The sequence below is a fragment of the Nanorana parkeri genome, unplaced genomic scaffold, assembly GCF_000935625.1.
Source record: "Nanorana parkeri isolate BGI_ZX_2015 unplaced genomic scaffold, ASM93562v1 scaffold684, whole genome shotgun sequence".
Lineage (NCBI taxonomy): Eukaryota > Metazoa > Chordata > Amphibia > Anura > Dicroglossidae > Nanorana > Nanorana parkeri.
The window spans coordinates 501,669-507,668 of NW_017306952.1; the positions used below are offsets into that span (position 1 = coordinate 501,669).

Consider the following 6,000-nt stretch of genomic DNA (forward strand, 5'->3'; position numbering starts at 1 on the left):
TGGTAATCGTGGGTCAAAAAAGAGAAAAAACATTGAAAGGCTATATTGGGAAATTAGCTTCAGTTGCTATTTTTTGGAAATTTGCTTACATAAATTAAAGGAGCCAAGATGTGGTAAAGGGAGTCTACTGTACAGTGTTTTTTCTTTATATTTTATATACTAAAATATATTGTTTTCTCTTTCTAATTAATATTTTATATAAATATTTCACATTTAGCACCTCCAGCCAGCAGGTGTAGCTCTAAGCAACTCTCAGATAACATCTAGTGGGCCATTTCTCTGGAAAAGCCAAAGGATTTAGCCCAACGTTCATCTAATCCTTCGGCTCGCTTCAGCTGCAGAAACCATTCGGCTCAGCCCAACGAAGGGCTGCTTTATGCGCTATTGTCAATAGTGCTTATGGCAGCCGAAGTAAACATCCGAGGCGAATGCACATGCTTCGGCTCGGCAAAGCAGAACAGGTAGCCAGAGTGGGGAGAATGGTCCGCCGAAGTGGCCCGTATCCCTAGAAATTGTTTAAAAAAAAGTACCGTGTGGTTCCCCTCCCCAATTTATACCAGACTCTCTAGGTCTGGTAGAGATGTTAGAAGGGACCCCCGATGTAAAAAACAATGTGTGGGGTTCCCCTACAAATTCATACACACCCCCCTCCCTGCACCATACCAGGCCGCTTGTCCTCGACTTCGGAAGGGTGCTTTTCCAATGCCGATGAGGACAATGGCCTCTTCCCCACAACCCTGGCCTGGTGGCTGTGAGGGTCTGGCAGGGGGCTCATCTGCGTATCCCCTTTCATAAGGGGGCAACCAGATACTGCCTCCTCCTTGTGAATGAATAAGGGGTAGTTGTTACCCCTGCTTATTCCCTTAAGAGTGAATAAAATAGTAAATAAAAACACCACACCTTGAAAAAGTCCTTTAGCCCCTTAGTGACAGGAGACATATACTGTACGTCTAGACTACCAAGTGCCCAAATGACTGCTCACGTACACTGCAGCTATGGGGGATCTGTTATGCCTGTAACCAGTGAGAATCAGCGGTTATTGTTCATTAATGGATGCCTCAGTATTGAGGCATCCATTAATAAAAGAGATAAGCTTTTATTATATTAAAAAAAAAAAAAATTGGCCAGAGATGCAAATCACTGGTAACTCACATCGTCCGATGTAGATCCTCATCAATCACGCTGCACAATGCCCGCTGACTCGTTGTAATCAAAAAAGCCCACCAATGAATGAATAATAATGAAACGGTGATGACACTGTCCTTCCTTCTAGAGGTTGGCCACTTTTGTTCCCCATGTTCCCTGTGTGTGTTGTAAAGTAGACACCGCTCAAAGCTTGCTTCAATGATGGTCTATAATCTCATGTTTAGTTTACTAATTTGTGTTAAGATTATAGTCCATCATGGCAGTGAGCTTGGAGCGGTGAGTAATTGTGCTGACAATTACATTGTAAAATAACTAATCTTAGATACAGTACTGTATGACGTTTTTGTCAACCGTTGTTTTCATTTTCTTGTTTATGAAACCAGAATGTCTCTGACCTATAGTATATTTTGTCAATTCGGGGGTCACATGTACCATGAAAAAGTCCGTAAATGTGTTTGCATTCAACTTCAGGCTTGTATTGTTTGCATTGTATGTACTGCTGTACCTAGTTGTAGAACTATTCCAGATAGAAAGTATATTCACCACTCCAAGCTCATTCCTGTGATGGACTACAATCTCAATACAAATTGGTAAACGAAACGGAAGATTGTCCATCACGGGACCAAGCTTAGAGCGGTGGCTACTTTACAACACACACACAGGGACCATGAGGGAACAAAAGTAGCCACCCTCCAGAAGGAAGGACAGTGTCATCACCTATTCAGAGATGATTTGAGGGCCTACAGTTGAGTGATACACAAATAAGATACATTTTTGTTAATAGTTAAGGTACTTGAATGCATTTTTAAGATTTATCTCTTGAGTTTAGTGTCACTTTAAAGATTTTTAAAGAAGTTTTAAATATAATGAGGTGATTTATCTTTATGTGTTGCTATGTTTAAATAAATATGTTTGGATGCACTTTATATTATACTTGAATATCTATTTATTGGAGGGCTCCTACTATGGGATTTCTATGCTAGGGGGTTTGCGCTGTTTGAATACACTTTAAATATCTCTGGGCTGCATAAAATGTGCATGGTGCTATATACATAACACCATGAGTAATCAAAAAGGCATGCTAAGGCCGAGTAACATACAGACATAGTTGAAGACCTGTAATATGTCTGAAATAAAAACAAAATTGGATTATGACTGTTTAACCTTATACATCTGTGTTCTGGCAGAACAGTAGTAAGTCCGTAACTTGTTTAACTTGTATATAACTTACAGACATTTACCTGTTACAGATACTTATGCAAACATTCTTAAAACTTGAGATGTCTGGTACTGTATTTACATTTTACATACCACTCAGTACAAATAATTGTGATGTTATCAGCCTGTTGACGCAAGAATTACATAAAATTTACATAAAGTAGCAAAGTAATTATATAGAGTTGTGATCCCCTGTGAATTATATGCGTGCTGTATGTGTGTTCTGTGCTTCATTTAACTACAATAATTGACAATTCCAATCTAACAGAACTTGATAAAATATGGTTTAAGGTCCATCGTTTTTGCTCTTTCAAAGCCAATCGTTACACTACTGATGTTGAATGTGAGTGGTTTGGGTTCCCCTACAGCCTGTACCCGTGGGCATTATAATTAAAGTGTCTTGGGTGCAGTTCATTGATGTCACTGTGCATCTAATGCTACAATTTAAAATCTGCATTGGTGGTCAATTCATGCAGTGATGGCAGCCATGAGGATGGCTTCTCATTTCATATCATGAGATGCACAGACAAGCTGCTATGGGTTTTGGAAGTGCTGCAGCTCAAGTCTTAAGCAGTCTCACAGGCTCGGAGCGAAGCTGCACAGTCTGAACCCACATTAGTTCCCCCCTTTTGCTAGGGCCTCAGGATACACCTAGACTGCTTTTCGTATTGCAAATAGTTATACTTAGCCAAGTTCACATTAGGTCTACTGTCCTTGAAATAGCAGGTAGCTTTACCAAAGGACTGAACAATGATGATTATTTTTTTAATGCAATGGTCAAGAGTCAACTTGTGTAACAAGGCAATTAGTGTTATGATTTTCAATCATAAGCACTCCACTACGGTTACTGCAAATTTTTTTAAGAGTCTGGGGGGTGATGGAGTTGTGAATTATGAAGCAATCAGCCTGTCTTCTATCTGATGCTTTGCCAGTGTGTTACACTGATGAATCAGATATGATTGGATGGTGTCAGCACTTCTTCTATAAAAGCCTTTGGCAAATGCTGCTGACCGATTATCATTTTTCCTGCCACAGCGCGCCTTGTTGAACTATTTCAAGACACAAAAATTCAGCTAAATCTGCTCTTCCATTTAGCTGTCATGTCAAAAATAAAAGAAATATAGCAAAAGCATTTAAAAGAATACCAGCTTGTCTATGCATCATTTTTTTTTTCTAGTTATATATATATATATATATATATATGAAATTGCCATCATTTATCAAAATTAAATAATGTCTGTGTCATCCATTGCCACCAATCAGGTTATTCCTTGTGTTCCAAATCTGATTGGTGCTTGTTGGGAGCTTAAAAGTGTTTCAGTTAGATTCTCTACTATCTTTCCTTCTTACTGGATGGGAAACATGGAACAGAGACTCAGTTTGCTAGTCACAATAAGAACTTGCCTCCCTTCTGTCAATTTGTTCATGAGGCCATGCCAATGGTAACAATGGAGTAATTATTGTACTTGCAATGTGGCAGTGATGATAAAAGGGACACTATCATGAAAGCTGATCATTTTATGGATATCCACATATGTGTTTTAGCTTTGATGCTCTTTTGAAAACCACAATTCTACATAGTGAATCAGATGCACATTGCTGCGCAGTTATCCCTGGGTTATAAATGGAAACTTTCCATCTCATTTATCTCATCTACATGGCAAAAATTTACTACTATCTCAGATGGCACAAACCTATATTAGTGGGCATGTCTAGTTTCCTGGTTGCCAATGGAGTGAAGCCAGCAATGCGTACAATTTTTTTTAGCAATAACAGGCTAAAGATTACTGCTGTGAATCTGAGATATGTAAACATATACAGTATGAGTATTGTGACTCACTTTGGATTAGTCTGCATTCATTTTTTATTTAATGTCCAAGCAGATTATTTGGCAGTAGCACTGGCATTTTGCTTTATTGAGCAATTATGGCATTGCTGCAAACACAGAAGGCTGCCTTGTGAGAGCCAAGTATTTGTAGCCCACTGGGATTGGGTATATCATCCGAGCTGTCACACATTGCAGGTACCTACACTCATCCAGTGCCTCCTAGAATGGTGCTACTATATATATATATATATATATATATTCCATATATATATAGTTAGTTAGTTAGTTTAGTTTAGAATGCACTGTGTTGATATAATATGTATAGAAACAAAATAAATTGCCTCAATATACACAATCTGAAGACACCTCTCCCCCTTTTGATATAAATATGCTTCATCACGTACCCTGAATGTGGAAATATACAAAATAAAGAACTGTTAAAGTAAATGTAAAGGTAAAACATTTTTTAGTTTTGGATATAATATGGAACGGTTAAACCCTCTGCCAAGGTTTTTTGTGGGGAGATTCACCCCTCTATTTGGTGACCATAAAGAGACACTAAACTCAGGAGTTAAATCTTAAATTTGCATTCAAGTACAGTAACTATTAACAAAAATGTATCTTATTTGTGTATCACTCAACTGCAGATCCTCAAATCATTTCTGAATTGGTGCTGACACTGTCCTTCCTTCTGGAGGGTGGCTACTTTTGTTCCCCATGCTCCCTGTGTGTTGTAAATTGCCACCGCTCCAAGCTCGCTCCCGTGATACACTATAAAGTCAATACAAAGTAGTAAACTAAACGTGAGATTGTAGTCTATCAAGCTTGCTCCCTTGATGGACTACAATCTCAAATTTAGGTTACTAAATTGTATTGATATTGTAGTCCATCACAGGAGTGAGCTTGGAGCAGTGACTACTATACAACACACACAGGGAGCATGGGGAACAAACGTAGCCACCCTCCAGAAGAAAGGACAGTGTCAGCACCAATTCAGAGATGATTTTAGGAACTACAGCTGAGTGATACACAAATAAGATACATTTTTGTTAATAGTTAAGGTATTTGAATGCATTTTTAAGAATTATCTCCTGAGTTCAGTGTCCCTTTAAGGCAGAAATTCCTAAATTGTAGAGCTCTCATAAGAGGGAAATCTTCTGATGAGGACAAATGTTCTTTTAACAACTGCTGAGGATGGATTCCTCTCACTTTGGGGAGAATTTATTTCACTTCCTGATGATTCTCCAGGACAGGAAGTGAAAATAAATCTCCCATAAAAAATAACCTGATAAGTGTTTTAACTCAACTCTCCTTTCCTGTTCTATCAAAAAAATGTAGCTATTCATACACAAATCCCAGTTCAGAAAGGTCTGGTTGGTACATATTAGGGTATAGCAAACTTAAAAGAGAACTATGGCCCAACCTTTTTAGGCCATAGTTCTCTTTAGGGTCACATGAGCACATATACAAATGTCCACCTGTGATCCAAGACTCAGCATATAGCTTCAGTGTCACACGTCGGCTCTAATAATGGGGATGAGTGTATTTTACTCCCCTCGTAATTCTCCTTTATTATTAAACAGGATTTATATAGCGCTAATAGTTGGCGTAGCGCTTTACTATATAAGGAAGACATTACAGTCACAATACAATTTAAGACAAAATACCCAGCTGTGCTTTGGAATGGGCACAAGGCTTTTTTGCCCCACTTCTGATACACAAAATGGTGTTGTATTCTGTATTCAGCGGAACCCTATCCAAAATGTATTTAAAAGTAGGTATTTCAGATAATTCGGCTGAATATGTCA

General features: G+C 38.4%; 1 protein-coding gene across 7 annotated transcripts in view; it reads left to right on the forward strand.

The window, feature by feature from the left end:
- PHACTR1 (phosphatase and actin regulator 1) overlaps positions 1 to 6,000 on the forward strand; it is a 267,744-nt gene that overhangs the window by 238,539 nt on the left and 23,205 nt on the right. The window lies entirely within an intron of this gene.